The sequence below is a fragment of the Mercenaria mercenaria genome, chromosome 2 (assembly GCF_021730395.1).
Source record: "Mercenaria mercenaria strain notata chromosome 2, MADL_Memer_1, whole genome shotgun sequence".
Lineage (NCBI taxonomy): Eukaryota > Metazoa > Mollusca > Bivalvia > Venerida > Veneridae > Mercenaria > Mercenaria mercenaria.
Window position 1 is genome coordinate 14,369,924 of NC_069362.1, and position 19,801 is coordinate 14,389,724.

The window sequence follows — 19,801 nt, forward strand, 5'->3', positions numbered from 1 at the left end:
AAAACACTGTTTTAAGCCTAAAACGAAAAAAAAATTTTTTTGAAAAAACATTTTTTCCCTATATATACTCTTATATGGAAAAGGTGCATGTGTTGCCGTAACGCTATGAAGGTTTACTAGGACACGCTGTGGAACAACCAAAATGTCCAGTTCAGTACCAATGCAAGCTACCCTGCTGCAATTTACACATCATGCATTTATAACATAGTAAACAATCCTATTCTACCTAGTAAACAGCCTTAAATAACTTACATTTAAATTCTAAGACGCAAACAACGGAAAAGGTTTTCTACTTTCGTTTTTAAACAAAATGGCCGATCGTCACTGTTATTTTGCAAGTGTCTAGACAATTTGGCTTGTTTGAATTTAAATGTAAGTTATTTAAGGCTGTTTACTAGGTAGAATAGGATTCTTTACTATTTTAAGAATCCGGACGCGAAACCCCAGGTGCACAACTACACATGCTGAACAACATTCCTGACTACATCAAATACTTTTGGAGCTAGGGGCGACACAACATTCTCGGACGGACGGACAGACAAGAGCAAATCTATATGGCCCCATCACTCATGGGGTGGGGTGGGGTGGAGGAGGGGGGGGGGGGCACAAAAATGGCGTTAAACCCAAAACAAACATAAACAACAGTCAGAACTCTTAATAATGGTTTACCTGTGAATAAGGGCAAAAAACAAGGAAGAATATCCAACAGGAAAAGCCACGTTCCAAAAACGCAGCCTCCCAAAAGGCACACACGAACAACTCTCGAACACCACACACACACAAAATAAACATACAAGGACAAAACAAACAAATACAGGAATACAGTCGGGCACTGCGAGAAGGTATTTCAACATCCGATTTTACGGGGACTTGGAAGAGCTTTGGTCATGGTAATTTTCCAACTGTATTTAGTAAAATTATAAAACCTTTTATTAAAAGAGGTTAAAACCAAACTGTTTTAAGACACACGGCATGTTTACTGACAGTTGACAGTTGGACACTACGCTTTCCTCTTTGGTTGTGTCTAATGAAAGATGGGGATGACTCTGTGACAAGCCGTGTTTCGATTTCTGTCTTCTGGCATGTTTCGTCGGGCCCTTAAGGGTGTTTCTCTTGATGCACTGTCTAATGCAAAGGCATTGAGTACATAAGTTTTTGGTTCTTAGGTTTGTTTTTTATATAATTATACACGAGCATTTTTGTGCCTTTTGTTTCCAACGGGTTTCCAAGATTCACTTGGCGGAGATTACTTTTTATTTACACTGTCCCGTGACGTTGGAATGGTGCGGGTAAGAGTGAGGTTGGGTGCGCACCTAAACCGGTTTAAGTTCCCCAGTGGTGTTTTTGCCACTGAACCGTTCCAAGGCGGTGCCCCACTGTGTTCCTTCGTTTGGTTTGTCCTCGTGTGTTTGTGTGTGTTCGGGTTTAACGTCTTTTTCAACATTTTTTCAGTCATAAACGACGGTGTCTACTTGTAGCAGTGAGCACAATGCCCAATTTTATAGTGCTGCCTCACGGGAATCGGATTAACATTTGACAGCTATGCAATTTCTAGCTTCGGCGCTCCTCGGACAAAATTTACATTCGTATACTCTCGGTAGCACTCTCGGTAGCACATGGGATATTTTGGCCGCCATATTGCGCCTTTGCCGGCTGCAGAAATTAAGCGCGTAACTGGGTTTTATTGTAAGTTAAACTGTGTTTGATGCGTAAATGTGGTAAGGAAGTAATAGATTGAATTCACTACTTGATTTTTTAATGAATATGTAAGAAGGTGTTAAATTAATTGCCATTGACGCAATCCAAGAACCTAAATCTTACTACGTACCCCACCCATAATTTTAATGAATAATTTCATATTTGTAACTCTGTTCTTGAAATTATAGGAGTTTTGTGTTGGCTCAAGGGTTTTTTTGTACAGATATGCCCACACGGTATTGAACTTTTGTTTTTAGGCTTGTTTTTACAACGAAAAATGTTATAGAGAAACTTGTAAAAACAAGACCCTTAACTAGGCTAATTCCAGAAAAATGTATTATTATATCCCCTCCACCGTGTTGAAGCAGTTATTTAAAAGAGAAATACCCCCCACCCCTACCTCCTGCAGGCATTTAACCCCTCTTCCACACCTGGTTACGTCTTAATACCTCATTTCCTTTCCCAAATATTACCACCCTTCCCATTGGGTTCATTCCTTTACCATTTGTCAGTGAAATACCCCGTCCCCTGCTTCGGAACTGCGTACACAGTGCACAGACAAAATTGAAACCCTCCTTCCATATAGACAACCTATTTCTCTATTTACCTGTTAGTCCCCTTTTCCACAAAAATAGCTTATACAAATATGCCCACACACTATTTAATATCTTGTTTTAAGGCTTAAAGTAAACACTGGGAGATAAAGTACTCGGGTCCCTATTGGGGCTTGAACCCCGGACCTCGAGATCTTTAGGCGGACACTAACGGCGTCCCTAAAGGGTCGCCTATATACCTATTATCACTAAAGGCTTGTTTTCATAATGAAAAATGTTATAGACTATAAACAAGACTAAAAGAGAAATACCCTCCCCCCATACACACCTGAAGACATTTAACCCCTCTTCCACATCCGGTTACCTCTAAGTTCCTCCTTTCCCTTTGTCGAAATAACCACCCTCCCCATTGGGTCCATTCACCATGTATGTCCTGGACAAAGGGTAAAAATTTGGGAAGTTTAGCTCGGAATCCCTGAAATATCCTGAAAAATAATGGTATGTATGTATGAGACACCTAGCAGGTCTTTGTTTTTATGGGGAAAAAGCCAGAACTTTAGCATGTGTCAGTCCTGAGTTTTAGGGTTTGGATAGTAATATTTTAAATCAGATTTATCTCCCTTTATTTTGTTTAGTGTGTATCCATGTGCATTGACAATAGGTCAGAATTTTCCCTAAGAAATGCTTCAATTTTATGGGTAATGCTAAGACAACTGTTAATTGTCTGGATATCCATGTAACTGAATACATGTATTGGGTTTTTAAAAAAACAGCTGGATTAATTAAAATTGGATTAAATACAGGTTTGTTTAATTCAGTCATTACAGTTTGTAATTACAATTCAAAGGTCTCATAAAGTGTTCTGTAATGATTTTATCTCTTGTAATTTTGGCACATTCAGATTCTGTTTATACAGTTTGTTAATATTTTGAGTAGTTACGTGTTTCAAAAATGGCCGTCTTGTATATCACTGTCTCATTCTCTGTTTGCACTTTAAACCGTTTAATCATTTACAGACCTCTAACCAAATCATATTCTTGCTGTGACATATGGACAGGTGCATTTAGGTCCGCAACCTGGTAAGTATAATTTGTATCTGCAACTTGTAATTATTAGCATAACTATGTACATGTAGTTTACACACTACCTGAAGGATATGTATTTTTGCTGTAATACGCACCTACAAACATAGGTATATGTATGAGCTAGAAATATTACTTGAATAAGAGAATTATACCTAATATGAATTGCATGGTATTTTGTGCAACAAATTATGTCTTATTACATACCTAAAAATTTTTTTTATTGAGTTTCAGTGGACTGCCATCATGCAATATTTTTCCATAATGATGCGGAAGGCTTTCATATTGGACATGGAATGTTTACTTAAGTTGTAATGTAAAGAATTGAGTGACTTCCATGTATTTTTGAATTTTTCCTTTTCTTTAGTTACAGAATTAAAACAATGTAAGCATGTGATGATTTGGTGATGTCTTTTACTATTAAATAGAATTTTTAGGTCATCATATTTGAGCATTGTTATTAATTGAATACAGCTCTGCATACACAGAGAACTGGAAATAAGTTTCAATTGAACGTGTATTATAATTTTAATTCTGTAATGTATCTAGACCTAAAATACATACATAAATGTTTGTTTACCGGTATGAGAATGTATTTTTATAACTTATTTATTGTTGTGTTTTGTTTATTTTCAGGTCAATATCCCAGTAAGCAGGTAATGATGTACATGTAATGATCTTTACAGATTTGTGTGGTATGGTGACTGCTTGAGGTCAAAATTTAATCTGTCGGTGAAATACTTAAGGATCAAAGGATGTTGAAGGATATAGGATAGAATGTTTATCTTCTAATTAAATAGTCAACTTAAATCCCTTCAGTTTCATATGCAGTAACACATTTTTATCCCCCGCCGATGAAATCGGGAGGGGGGTATTGAAATGGCGTTGTCCGTCCGTCAGTCCGTCCGTCCGTCCGCAGCCATTTCTCAGTAACTACGTGGTAGAATTTCATGAAACTTGAAATAAACATGAACCAACATACTGCGATGATGCCCGTCAAGTTTTTTTTTTGATAGGTCAATTTCCGTCAGAGTTATTGCCCTTGATTTAATGAAAAATGTCCGTCTGCAGCCATTTCTCAGTAACTAGTAGGTAGAATTTCATCAAACTTGAAACAGACATGAACCAAGATACTGCGACGATGCCCTTCAAGGTTTTTTTCGATTGGTCAATTTTCCATATAGTTATTGCCCTTTAATTGTTTAAAAATCCACAGATCTGTACATAACAAACCAACCAATTGGAAGAATTTCATGAAACTTCTTTCATTCTTTTCCATGAACATTTATTATAAACATGTGATGTTATGTACCTACACCTGGTCACCACCTTACCTTGGTCCCCCCCACCGTTTTTTTATTTATTTTTTTTTTCATTTTCTATCAATATTTATAATCAACATGTAAACTGTTGTATCCTCACCCCCCCCCCCCCCCCAGCCCCACCCAAACAAACCATTCATTTTCTTTTAATTTGATTTTGACTAATGAAATTATTTGCTTCTTGGTAACATTCTTAACTTTTTGCTGGAGATATTTTTTTGCCGTTCCTCAACTCTGACCCTTTCGGCGGGGGATTCCAATTCATCGAATTTGCTTGTTCAGTTTGTTTTACTCCCTGGTACAACCATTAAATAACCGCTAGCATTACATATTATTTTGAGTCACTAGGGATTCAAACCGCAGGTTTTTTTTACGACTGGGGGAAGGGGCCCCAGCCTGTCTTTGGGGGAAGAAAATAGTGCGCGACGAGCAATTTTGGGGGATTTTTTTTCACGGGGGGGGGGGGGGGGGGGGGGGGGGAGGAGGGATTTACAATTATGCGTAATAAACTCTTTAAACTATGTTTTTATTACATATTCCTGCAACTTCGTAATATGAGACGTCTTTGCCGATGAAAAAAGTTTTCTTTTTTTAACAATCCCCGTTTACCTCCGAAAATGACTCTGATATTTTAGTTTTTTAGTCTGCCAAACGCTGAAAGCGTTTGACGAGTCCTTGCTATCGCCCGATTTCTCATTCACATTAAATGGCCTCACAACACAGCGAATTGATGTAGTTCCATTAGATTGTCTTTAATTTCAAAGAGTTCATTGATCGGATGAAGTTCAGTTATGTCAATCCCATTTGCTATGACCAATATACGATGTAATCTGTCAAATTTATGAAGTGTAATTGTGCAATACTCGAATAAAGCCACGTATTTTCTTCCGCGGTAACTCATTAAGCATAAACACGCATAACGATTCTGCGGGATTTTGAAATACATTTGCGCATATGATTATGGTGACTAATTTTATGCCCTTCTGTCACAAAATCAAATATAATGTTCTCAAATTTAAATAAAAACTGCATATTAACTTATTAGCCAAATTATCCATTTGTTACCCTGTCCGTTTCAGAAAATAATCTTTAAAATCATTGCGCAAATAGCAAATTTATTGCGCTGTGCATTTCATGAATTGCGCAGGCTTACCAAGCTTGCGTAACATCCAGCGAAAGGCAAAATATAGTTCGAGAACATACTGCTAGTATTTTATTGAGTCGGGTACCTCTGAAAGCATTGGAATGTCTCGTATCAAAGAGCTTGCCACATCGATAAAATTAAATTATGACAGCTTCATTTTAAATGACCCGAATAAGATATGTGCAGTACGTTAATTCATTCTGGGCACTTGTCGGCGAACACACGTGACCTGTTTATAACACCGCTTCTACGACTTTGCGTTTGAAAATACGGACTTCGGTATGGGAACAAATTGTGCACCCCTTGTCCCAGATTTGTTTTTATATTGTTATGAAAGAGACTTTATGTTGAGCCTTTCTCCAGATACGCAAGCAGATATTATAACTGCATTTAATAATACATCACGCTATCTGAATGATATTCTGGATGATATTCTTAATATGGATAATCCGTTTTTTGGTCATTTGGTGGGTACTATTTATCCTAGGGAGCTTCAGTTAATTAAAACTAACAATTCGGATACCGATGCTTCATTTTTAGATTTACATCTCTCTATATTATACATACCAAAATTTATGACAAGAGGGATGATTTTAATTTTAGTATTGTAAATTTTCCCCATTTGGATGGGGATGTACCTCAGGCTACATCTTATGGGGTGTATATTTCTCAATTAATTCGGTTTGCCAGAGCGTGTAGTCATTTCAATGAACTTAATCAATATATATTCAGCAAGGCTACCGTTATTACAAATTGCGTAAATATTTTACTAAATTTCATTATCGTAATTCTGATTTAGTTTTAAAATTCAGTAGTAATTTAAAGACACTTCTGCGAGAAGGTATTTCTAAACCCGTTTTTATGGGGATGTGGTTTACAAACTTCGTAAGATCTTGGGTCATGGTAATTTTCTAAATGTATTTGGAAAGATTATCAAACGTTTTATTAAAAGAGGTTACGACCCAACTGTTTTGAGACATACCGCATGTTTTGTGTTCAACCCGTTTACAGTTGGACACTACGCTTCCCTCTTTGATTGCGTCTGACGGAAGAGGGGGAGGACTCTATGATGAGCAGTTTTTAAATCCTACCAGGACTGAACTGTTTTGATATTTGTCTTCTGGCCTGTTTCGTCGGGCCCTTAAGGGTGTTTCTCTAGTTGCTCTGTCTTCTGAAAAGGCATTGAGTACATACGTTTTTGGTTCTTAAGGTTTGCTTTTTATATATTTATACACGAGCATTTTGTGTTTTACATGCCATGCCTTTTTGTTTCCATTACGTGTGTTAGAGATTCAGCTGGAGGGGATTACTTTTATTTACACTGTCCCATGTCTTTGGAACATGGTGGGGGTAAGAGTGAGGTTGGGTGCGCACCATAAACCGGTTTAAGCTCCCCAGTGGTGTTTTTGCCACTGACCGTTCCAAGGCGGTGCCCCACTGTGTTCCTTTGTTTGTTCGTTTTGTCCTTGTGTGTTGATTTTGTGTGCGCGCGTGTGTGTATGCTTATTATTCGTCTTGTCCTTATAGTTGGCTTTGAGTGTGTGTGTGTGTTCGTTTTGTCCTGATGTGTAAGCTTTGAGTGTGTGTATGTGTGCGTGTGTGTGTGTGTGTGTGTGGTGCACGCGTTTACGTGCTGGGGGGTTCGTTTTGAGGAGGCTGCGCTTTTGATGCGTGGCATTCCCTGTTTGATATTTTTCTTTGTTTTTTTTTTTAACGAAAAAATACTACGAAGATCGGCCAGATAAAAATGATGCAAAATCGGGAGCGGTGAAAGTGCAAACGTCTATAACTTCTTGAGTAAAATGTCAGGAGAGGATCGCATTCAGACCATCTTCATGGCAGCACACCCTGTGTTGCGCAGTGAGCAACACATGAGTGAACAGTTCTTTCGTCCATCCGTTACAAATTGTATGTGGCAATCCGCGCTATAAAATTTCAATATATAAATTTTCATATTCAAATTTTATCATGTGCGAATATATACCAGCCGACAATTGCCTGTTTTGGTAATGCCGGAGGCAAATGTTTGCTGGAAAAATATATATAGTCATGGGCAGTTTCTTAGTGTCAGCTGTCAAATTGTAGTTTGTACTTTCAAGATCTTTATTTTTGCCAACACTCTTCAATTTTAGAGAAATATATTGGGTTAAATACTTGTATAATGTAAATCAAAGTTTTACTAGGCATCGATTGAATGTCCATTTCATCTACTGTAACAAAATCTCTGAATGACAGATACCAAAACAGGTAAGTCATGGTAGGATTTAAAAACTGCTTATCATAGAGTCCTCGCCCTCTTCCGTCAGACGCAATCAAAGGGTGAAGCGTAGTGTCCAGCTGAAAACGAGTTGAACACTAAACATGCGGTATGTCTCAAGACAGTTGGGTCGTAACCTCTTTTAATAAAACGTTTGATAATTTTACCAAACACAGCTGGAAAACTACCATGACCCAAAATCTTTCGAAGTTTGTAAACCACATCCCCATAAAAAACAGGTTTTGAAATACCTCATCGCAGAAGTGTCTTTAAATTACTATTGAATTTTAAAGCCAAATCAGAAATGTAGCAAAATATTTACACAATTTTGTAATAACGGTAGGCTTGCTGAAGAAGTTTGTAATATATTGACTACGTTCATTGAAATCCTTGATTTGACTACACGCTCTGGCAAACTGAATTAACTGAGAAATATATACCCCATAAAATGTAGCCTAAGGTACATCCCCATCCGAATGGGGAATAATTACAATACTTAAATTAAAATCATCCCTCTTGTCATAAATTTTGGTACGTATAATATTGTCATGTATAGAGAGATGTAAATCTAACAAGAGGGCCAAGATGGCCCTAGGTCGCTCACCTGAGAGACACACCATAACAGTGTTGTAAACATGTTTGACCTAGTGATTTCATGGAAAAAAATATTCTGACCAATTATCATTAAAATTGGAGCAAAAATCTTGAGTATAAATAAGTATTTTCTTTGATTCGATCCATGACCTAATTGTTGACCCCAGAGTACGAGACCCATATTTGAACTTGACCTAGATTTCATCAAGACTATCATTCTGACCAAATTTCATGAAAATCAATTGAAAAATACAGCCTCTATCGCATACACAATGTTTTTCTTTGATTTGACCTAGTGACCTACTTTTTGACCCAAATTGATCCATTTTCAAACTGGGCCTAGATTTCATTCAGGTTATCGTTTTAGACTTAATTTCAGGAAGATCAATTGAAAAATACAGCCTCTATCGCATATACAAGCTTTTCCTTTGATTTGACCTAGTGACCTACTTTTTGACCCCAGAGGACCCATATTCGAACATGACCTAGATTTCATCAAGGCAATCATTCTGACCAAAATTCATGGAGATTAATTGAAAAATACAGCCTCTATCGCATACACAAGGTGTTTCTTTGATTTGAACTAGCGACCTAGTTTTTGACCCCAGATGACCCGTTTTCGTACTCGGCCTAGATTTCATCAAGGTTATCATTCTGACCAAAATTCATGAAGATTAATGGAAAAATACAGCCAATATCGCATACACAAAGTTTTTCTTTGACTTGACCTAGTGACCTAGTTTTTGACCCTAGATGACCCATTTTCGAACTCAGCCTAGATTTCATCAAGACTACCATTCTGACCAAAATTCATGAAGATTAACTGAAAAATACAGCCTCTATCGCATACACAAGGTTTTTCTTTGATTTGACCTAGTGACCTAGTTTCTGACCCCAAATGAAAAAAAAAACAGAAATATCAAACAGGGAATGCCACGCACCAAAAGCGCAGCCTCCTATTTGCGAACTCGGCCTAGATTTCATCAAGGCTATCATTCTGACCAAAATTCATGAAGATTAATGGAAAAATACAGCCTCTATCGCATACACAAGGTTTTTCTTTGATTTGACCTAGTGACCTTGTTTTTGAACCACTTTCAAACTCGGCCTAGATTTCATCAAGGTAATCATTCTGACCAAATTTCATAAAAATCAGTTAAAAAAAAAAAAAGAGTCTCTATCGCATACACAAGGTTTTTCTTCGATTTGACCTAGTGACCTAGTTTTTGACCCCAGATGACCCATTTTCGAACTCTGCCTAGATTTCATCAAGGTAATCATTCTGACCAATTTTCATGAAGATCAGCTGAAAAATACAGCCTCTGTCGCATACACAAGCTAAATGTTGACAGACAGACGCCGGACATTGAGCGATCAGAAAAACTCACCTGAGCAGGTGAGCTAAAAATGAAGCATCAGTGTCCGAATTCTTAGTTTTAATTAACTAAAGCTCCCTAGGATAAATAGTATCCACCAGTTGAAAAAAAAAAGATTATGTATGTATTATTAAATGCAGTTATAATGTCTGTCTGCGTATCTTGAGAAAGGCTCAACTTTATTAAAAACAAGGAAGAATATTCAACAGGGAATGCCATGTTCCAAGAACGCAGCCTCCCCAAAGGCACACACGAAGAACACTCGCACATTACACACACAAAAAATAAACATACAATGACAAAACAAACAAATACAGGAACACAGTGGGGCACCGCCTTGGAACGGTCAGTGGCAAAACCACCACTGGGAAGGTTAAACCGGTTTATGGTGCACCTAACCTCACTCTTACCCCCATTATGTTCCAGTCACAAGACAGTGTAAATAAAAGTTATCCCCGCCAGTTGAAACCCTAACATACGTAAAGGCAACAGAAGGCATGTAATGTAAAATTGAGAAAAGTGGAAACTTCACAGGTCGCTCAAAGAACACAAAAATGCTCTTGTATATAAAATGTAATCATTAAGAACCTAAAACGCATGTACTCAATGCCTTTGCACAAGACAGAGCAACAAGGGAAACACCATAAAGGGCCCGGCGAAACAGGCCAGAAGACGGAATCAAAATAGCTCGGTCAAGGTGGGACTTAAGAACTACTAATCATAGAGTCCTCCACCTGTTCCGTCGGACACAATCAAAGAGGAAAGCGTAGCGTCCAACTATAAAAGGGCTGAACAAACATGCGGTGTGTCTCAAAACAGTTGGGTCATAACGTCTTTTCATAAAACGTTTAATGACTTTATAAAGTATCTTTCATAACAATATAAAAACAAATCTGCGACAAGGAGTGCACAATTTGTTCCTATGGGAATATGTTTTATATTACTCATAGTGTTCTTGCATTTTTACATGGATGTATTTGGGTATGTTTTACATCAATGTTTATGCTTTACAGTTGGCGTTTACAATAGGGCGTGGACGGTAGCATGCATTTCCACTACCGTCCGTGAACTGGCTCAATCAAACCGAGACTGCAACATTTTCGTTTTTGTCGTGTTGAGCGACCTGTGAAGTTTCCTCTTTTTCTATTTTCTTCTCGGCGATATATGACCATTTTGTGTCGATTCGCCGTAAAACTCAACTCAGTGGTGTTTTTGCCACTGACCGTTCCAAGGCGGTGCCCCACTGTGTTCCTTTGTTTGTTCGTTTTGTCCTTGTGTTGGCTTTGTGTGCGTGTGTGTTGTTCGTTTTGTCCTTGTGCGTGTTGGCTTTGGGTGTGTGTGTGTTCGTTTTGTCCTTGTGTTGGCTTTGTGTGCGTGTGTGTTGTTCGTTTTGTCCTTGTGCGTGTTGGCTTTGGGTGTGTGTGTGTGTGGTGCACGCGTCTGCGTGCTGGGGGTTTCGTTTTGAGGAGGCTGCGTTTTTGGCGCGTGGCATTCCCTGTTTGATATTTTTCTTTGTTTTTTTTTTCCACTCACTCACTCAATACCAATTACTTGTCTAAAAACTGCACTCCAAAAAAGGAAAGTTCTTTACAAACTTCGTCACATGTCCATATTGTGTAATGTTTAATACTAGTAATACTGCTAGTAAGAAAAACCTTTATCAAAATTGCAAGCGAAGAATGTAGCATTCTCTCTGGTAAAAGTCTTACACTGACCCGTGTCTTTGGAACATGGTGGGGGTAAGAGTGAGGTTGGGTACGCACCATAAACCGGTTTAAGCTCCCCAGTGGTGTTTTTGCCTCTGACCGTTCCAAGGCGGTGCCCCACTGTGTTCTTTTTTCCTCTTGTGTAGGCTTTGTGTGTGCGCGCGTGTATGTGTGTGTGTGTTCCTTTGTTCGTTTTATCCTCGTGTGTTGGCTTTGTGTGTGTACACGTGTATGTGTGTGTGTTTGTGGTGTGCACGTCTGCGTGTTGTAGGTTTCGTTTTGGGGAGGCTGCGAGTTTGGTACGTGGCATTCCCTGTTTGATATTTGTCTTTGTTTTTTTGAATTAGGGCAGTTAATATGTCATTTATTAAATTATGTGGAAAAGTGGTATACAAAGCACTGGCACCAGAACAGAAAGAAAATGCCTCTGTACATGTTATACCAACCCCCCCAGGTATTCTATTAGAACCATGGTCATGAAGGGGAAAATATGCTAACCCGTTTCAATCGCGCATTTCGTAACCTAAAACACGCAGTTCGGTAAATGTGTACTATGGATACCAAACAAGTTGTAATTTATCTTCCATTGTGTACCGGTCACATTTCTTCAATACATTTTATATTAGAAAAACAACGCGTAGTTTATAGTTATTTCAACGTTACACAAAAATCTTGCTTGAACTTCCCTGGTGAAGTTCCGTTCTAGATTACAAAACCATTCTCATTGGCTGTTGTGAAAATGTATTTCAATCGTCATTTTACTACACGTGTTCGCTAAAATGTAAAAATGCAGCACAAATGTGCAAAATGAATGAATGAATGAGTTGGGTTTTACGGCGAATCGATAAAATAAACCGAACAGATGCAGAACAATGTATGATTTCAAATTAAAGATCATATATACAAGATGAATTTCATCATTTTGAGTTTTAGTGTAAAATTGTGATTTTTTTAAATTCTGTTTTTCTTTGTTTGCAATTCGCCAAACATGTGCACACTGCCGGGACCTCTAGACCGGATGTTCATTAGGGAAGGTCAAGCAAGTTTTTTTTCTGTAACGTTGACGAAAGCATAATTTTATGTTGATAATGGAATATTGAGACAATGTGACTGGTGCACGATGGAAGATAAATTATCGCTTGTTCAATATACTAGGTACGCATTCACCGAACTGCGCGTTTGAGTTGAGAAATGTACGACTGAAACTGGTAAGTATATTTTCCCCTTCATGACCATGGTTCTTATACCCCAGTCACACATACGGCGCGGATAGCTACGTCTAGCTACGGATAGGAACGTAGTTATCCGTATCGTTCCGTACCAGAGTCGTACCTCCGAGTAGTTATCCGTATCAATCCGTACCAAAACTTGGTAAAAACGTATTCAAAACTTATTCCAAACTTGCAAGTTTGAACATGCACAAAAGTTTGAGCGAACCGTAACCATTTGAGCGTGACTTTAGTCCAACTTGGCTGAAACGTATTCATCCGTAGTTAAAGGCCTAGATTCACTACTATATAAGTGTACCCCCCCCCAAATCCAATATACAACTCCCATCTTATCTGCTGCTTATCAGCGATTATGTAATAGCAATTGATTAGAGGGCAATTAGCACAGCAGGGACCCCAACTAGACCATGAAGATGTGTGCAGTGGAGTTGAAAGAAATTAAGTTTTTTTAAATAAATGTGGAATGAAAAAAAAAATATTTTGATATTATGTAGATGATAATAAAATAGAAAAAGTGGAAACTCCACAGGTCGCTCAACACGACAAAAACAAAAATGTTGCAGGCTCTGTTTGATTGAGCTTGTTCATGGACGGTAGTGGAAATGCATGCTACCGTCCACGCCCTCTAGCCCCGGGTTGAGCAGAACTCAGAACTATTACTTTAATGTTATAATAACGATAATAATAATAAAAGATAATCATCATTATTATATTATCATTAGTATATTATTATTATTATTATTATATTACATATAGGATGATAAAAGATACAGTAATAATATTGAAAATAATAATGATAATAAAACACAAGATAGTGAAAACTTCCTGAGTTCTTTGTGCTGACAAAAATATTTTTCGATTTGGAAATTGATTTTCATGTGTTCATGTAATCAACATTATTTGAATATAAAGTTTTTGTGTTCCATCTATACTCAATTTTCATTTTCAGTATGTTGCCAAAAGGGACTTTTTTCATGCATTGCTTTGTAACTTTGAAATTCACATTCTGTTTTCAATTTAGACAAATGTTACTTACAGTATTCTGCAAGCGTTAGATGAGTGAAAGTCACATTTTTCAGAAATATCACAATTCTCCAGAAAGAATTTGAAAAAATAAAAACTTGCATGTTTCTTTAAAGTAAGTTTCTCATTATTTCATTATTGTGAAAATAAGTTTCTGATCATTTTATTATTGTGTTTGACCAACAAATATTTTTCTTTACATAGAAATGCCAAAAAAAAACAAAAAAAAAAAACAACTGGTATAACTTTTTAAAAATATTAATTATTCATTAATTTAAAATAAATTACATAATTTCCCCTGCTCACTAATAGATACACTTGTAAGGTAGACTGGCTCTCCAATAAACAATGACCCTTGTTTATTGGAGCCATACTGTGATGCTCATTAGCCCCCAACTGTGCTGGTGAAGAAAAAAAATACCTTGGCCCACTGCCAAAATCTAGGCCTTTAAACGTACTAAAACGTAGTTATCTGTGCTGTTACGTACCTCGCTCTAGCTGAACGTATTGTCCGAGGCTGCTCGTACTTCAGCGTAGTTCACCGCCGACCCTTCCGTGCGCTGGGCAAGTTGCCAGGCGCAGTAAAACGTAATTCAACGTAGTACCTCGTACCTATCCGTACTTATTCGTGTCCTATTGTTTTGTTTGTTTCCTGTTTCTCACCATATTTCCCGTACTAAGACGTACTGCTCCGTAGTTATACACCCACAGACAATAATTCTAGCCACACTGTACCTCAGCGCACGGACATATCCGCATGTGTGACTGTCGCTTTATAGAATACCTAGGGGTAGGGTATAACATGTACAGAGGCATTTTCTTTCTGGTCTGGCGCCAGTGATGCAAAGTAGAAAAATCGTATGTACTGACTGTAGATACCTTGTAATTATTTATTTTAAACTTTACAGGATTTCGCAAGAATTTTTAATCGACCAAAGTAAGTTCCATGTGCATCGCCGTATGAACACATCTGCGGATGTCTCTAAAATTGTTTTTTTTTGTACTTTTAGCATATGTAAATGTTGAGTTCTGCTTAACCCAGGGCTAGAGGGCGTGGACGGTAGCAAGCATTTCCACTACCGTCAATGAACAGGCTCAATCAAACCGAGCCTGCAACATTTTCGCTTTTGTTGTGTTGAGCGACCTGTGGAGTTTCCACTTTTTCTATTTTACCAGAGTTTTCATATACTTTATCTTAGTATGTTTTCACGTTGGCTTTCACTGCAGTCAGACGATGTTAATAAAATCTGGAAAGTAGATCCCTCGGAAGCACCGAAAACAATGCAAACAGTGAAAATTGCAGACTCGGTTTGATTGAGTCTGTTCATGAGCAGTAATGGAAAATGCAACACTGCCCACGCCCCCTAGCACCGGCTTAAGCAGTATTCAGTCTTAAGCAGTATTCAATTAAGCCTTGAGTCGTGTTGAGCGACCTGTGAAGTTTCCACTTTCTATTTTGGAACATGGTGGGGGTAAGGGTGAGGTTAGGTGCACCATAAACCGGTTTAAACTCCCCGGTGGTGGTTTTGCCACTGACCGTTCCAAGGCGGTGCCCCACTGTGTTCCTTTGTCCTTGTGTGTTTGTTTTGTGTATGCGTGGTGTGCGTGTGTTGATCGTGAGGCTGCGATTTTGGAACGTGGCTCGATCTTCTCAAATCGTTCAGCACGACTTTTATCTTGTGTTATTGGTACTGTTTAGTTTCTCAGCATGACCTTTTCGGCCTTGGTGGTTCCAATACTCCCGCTCTCATAGCCTTGGGTATTGTATAATCACCCCATGGATATGGTGCCTGCTTTTTATTTTTGTCTTTTGACAGTTCCTGTGATATGCAGGCTCCATAACCTCAGATCCCATTTCTAAATTCCAGTTTGTTTAGTTCTGCCCATTGTTTTCTCGTTTGGGGCAAACCTATTACTTCATCTGGGGACCAAACGCCGCTTTTCATGGAATTACACGCCACAACAAAAGCAAAGATAAGTATCAAACAGGGAATGCCACGCACCAAAAACACAGCCTCCCCAAAACGAAACCCATCGCACGCGAATGCGCACACCACAAACACGCACAAAGCCAACACAAGACGACAAAAACGAACAAACATAGGAACACAGTGGGGCACCGCCTTGGAACGGCCAGTGGTAAAAACACACTGGGGAGCTTAAACCGGTTTATGGTGCGCACCCAACCTCACTCTTACCCCCACCATGTTCCAAAGACACGGGACAGTGTAAATAAAAGTAATCCCCTCCAGGTGAATCTCTAACACACGTAATGGAAACAAAAAGGCATGGCATGTAAAACACAAAAATGCTCGTGTATAAAAATATAAAAAGCAAACCTTTAGAACCAAAAACGTATGTACTCAATGCCTTTTCAGAAGACAGAGCAACAAGAGAAACAGCCTTAAGGGCCCGACGAAACAGGCCAGACGACAGATATCAAAACAGTTCAGTCCTGGTAGGATTTAAAAACTGCTTATCATAGAGTCCTCCCCCTCTTCCGTCAGACACAATCAAAGAGGGAAACGTAGTGTCCAACTGTAAACGGGTTGAACACTAAACATGCGGTATGTCTCAAAACAGTTGGGTCGTAACCTCTTTTAATAAAACGTTTTATAATTTTACCAAATACATTTGGAAAATTACCATGACCCAAGATCTTACGAAGTTTGTAAAAACAAAGACAAATATCAAACAGGGAATGCCACGCACCAAAATCGCAGCCTCCCCAAAACGAAACCTACAGCACGCAGACGTGCACACCACAAACACACACACACACACACACATACACGTGCACACACACAGGCCCCATAACCTCAGATCCCCTTTCTAAATTCCAGTTTGTTTAGTTCTGCCCATTGTTTTCTCGTTTGGGGCAAACCTATTACTTCATCTGGGGACCAAACGCCGCTTTTCATGGAATTACACGCCACAAAAAAACAAAGATAAGTATCAAACAGGGAATGCCACGCACCAAAAACGCAGCCTCCCCAAAACGAAACCCACAGCACGCGAATGCGCACACCACAAACACACACAAAGCCTACACAAGAGGACAAAACGAACAAACAAAGGAACACAGTGGGGCACCGCGTTGGAACCAAATTGGTAGCTTAAAGGTCAATGTCATACTTGAGTTCAAAGGTCAAAACTCCGTGCTGTTTTGCTTGTCCAGGCTGTAACTCAATCATGGACAGACAAATTCTTAAATACTTTGGCACAAATGTTTGCCTCGATAAGATGATGCGTCATGTTCAACAACCAGAAAATGTTAGTAGTTGCCCGTGGGCATCTAGTTTAATCATTATAAGATACAGTTAATAAAATCTGGAAAGTAGAACCCGCGGAAGCACCGAGAACACGGCAAACAGTGAAAATTGCAGACTCGGTTTGATCGAGTCTGTTCATGAGCAGTAATGGAAAATGCAACACTGCCCATGCCCCCTAGCACCGGCTAAAGCAGTATTCAATCTTCAAATCTAAATGAGTTGAAATCAATGATCCCGACGAACCAGAAAATATAACAACACTGAGACGAAGTCGGGGCGACTTTTTACGGCCGCCACACAGCACTTAACACCCGCTGTTGTAAAGTAAATAAAATCTGGAAAGTAGATCCCTCGGAAGCACCGAGAACAAAATAAAATCTGAAAAGTAGATCCCTCGGAAGCACCGAAAACAAGGCAAACAGTGAAAATTGCAGACTCGGTTTGATTGAGTCTGTTCATGAGCAGTAATGGAAAATGCAACACTGCCCACGCCCCTTAGCACCGGCTTAAGCAGTATTCAATCTTCGAATCTGAATGAGTTGAAATCAATGATCCCGAAGGACCAGAAAAAATTACAACACAGAGATGAAGTCGGGGCGACGTTTTACGGCCGCCACACAGCACTTAACACCCGCTGTTGTGAAGTAAATAAAATCTGAAAAGTAGATCCCTCGGAAGCACAGAAAACAAGGCAAACAGTGAAAATTGCAGACTCGGTTTGATTGAGTCTGTTCATGAGCAGTAATGGAAAATGCAACACTGCCCACGCCCCCTAGCACCGGCTTAAGCAGTATTCAATCTTCAAATCTAAATGAGTTGAAATCAATGATCCCGAAGGACCAGAAAATATAACAACACTGAGATGAAGTCAGTGAAGGTGTTGCTGAAGACGAGTTGAAAATATAACAAATAGTAAATTTACAAAGACAGCTCAATGACAGTTTAATAAAATCTGAAAAGCAGATCCCTCGGAAGCACTGAAAACAAGGCAAACAGTGAAAATTGCAGACTCGGTTTGATTGAGTCTGTTCATGAGCAGTAATGGAAAATGCAACACTGCCCATGCCCCCCAGCACCGGCTTAAGCAGTATTCAATCTTCAAATCTAAATGAGTTGAAATCAATGATCCCGAAGGACCAGAAAATATAACAACACTGAGATGAAGTCGGGGCGACTTTTTACGGCCGCCACACAGCACTTAACACCCGTTGTTGTGAAGTAAATAAAATCTGAAAAGTAGGCAAGAGAGTATCTTATGCAAGTAGTTGCTAAGGCAGGTTCAGATGTATAATTTATATTGTGAGGGGCCGTAAAAGGTGTTGCACATTTCATTATCTCTCATGAACAGTCTCGCTCAAAGCGAGTCTGTAATATGTTGCATGGTTGCGTTATATTATTCCAAATGATCTTTTCACAAATATTATTTCATGTATAACGATGAGCAAGTACCTGTATTTATGATTAAAACGAAATGATACAAATCTTTGCATTGACATTTGTTTAAAACAAGTATAAAGTTGAGGAACTTTATTAATTAAATTATTTAAATTTCTGACAGGGCCTCAATCCAACTATAAGCACCATGGTACAAAACAAAGCAAGGACAGTTATCGAATAGAAACAGCCGCGCTTTCAGAACCAAACAAAAGTCCGCAGTAGCTTATGTGTTTATGTATGCATGTTTAAACCGCAAGTTTGTATACTTAGATATTTTGACTGGATTATGAGTTTAGATATGCTGATAAAGGTGTGATAATTTTTTCTTTTCTTTGCATTTTGCCACGACTGCATTAGTACAACTTTTAGAAGTTGAAATTGAAAATGAGAAAATTGCAGCATGGAAAATGCGACCTTGTAACAAGCCAAATTAATTTGTTCACGTATTACTTTTGGAGATCTCTCTGGCGCTATAGTACTTTGACGGTCTTCCTGACAACCGAGCGGTATTACTTGTTCGGCAGGTAGTAATACATGAAGATGAATGTATCGATTCTCACGGTGATGCCAGCAGTCTCTTCATGAGAAGTAATAAAATGTGCATCATCTAAATGGCAGGATAATTTCTGACTTTTGTAGAATTTGATAATGATTAAAACTGATAATTGAATTGTTATCAATAATTTCAAAATAAACCTTCACAATTAAAACACCACCGCATGATTTCAAGAGCGAATAACTCTGGATGAGGCGCACCTAAATGTTTTGTCTTAGTAATTTCAGTAAATGCCTTTTTCGTGAAAGATGAACATGATCCTGGAATGAATACAATAAAAATGGCGAAATATTTTCACGGCTGTAACTTATAACAACGCTGAGCCCATATGGCGTCTGAAGCCTATTACATTTAATTGAGATTCTAGTACAGGTATCACACTATAGCAGTCATCCTTTCAGAGATTGGAAGAAAAACCGTTACGTTAATTAAAGACACACCGACAGAAAATGGAATGGAATTTGCACGATCATTTTTGTAAGACGTACTAATTTGTAATTGCTTTGAATATAATTTGTAAAATCTGTTAACAAAAGAATGATGTACCTCGA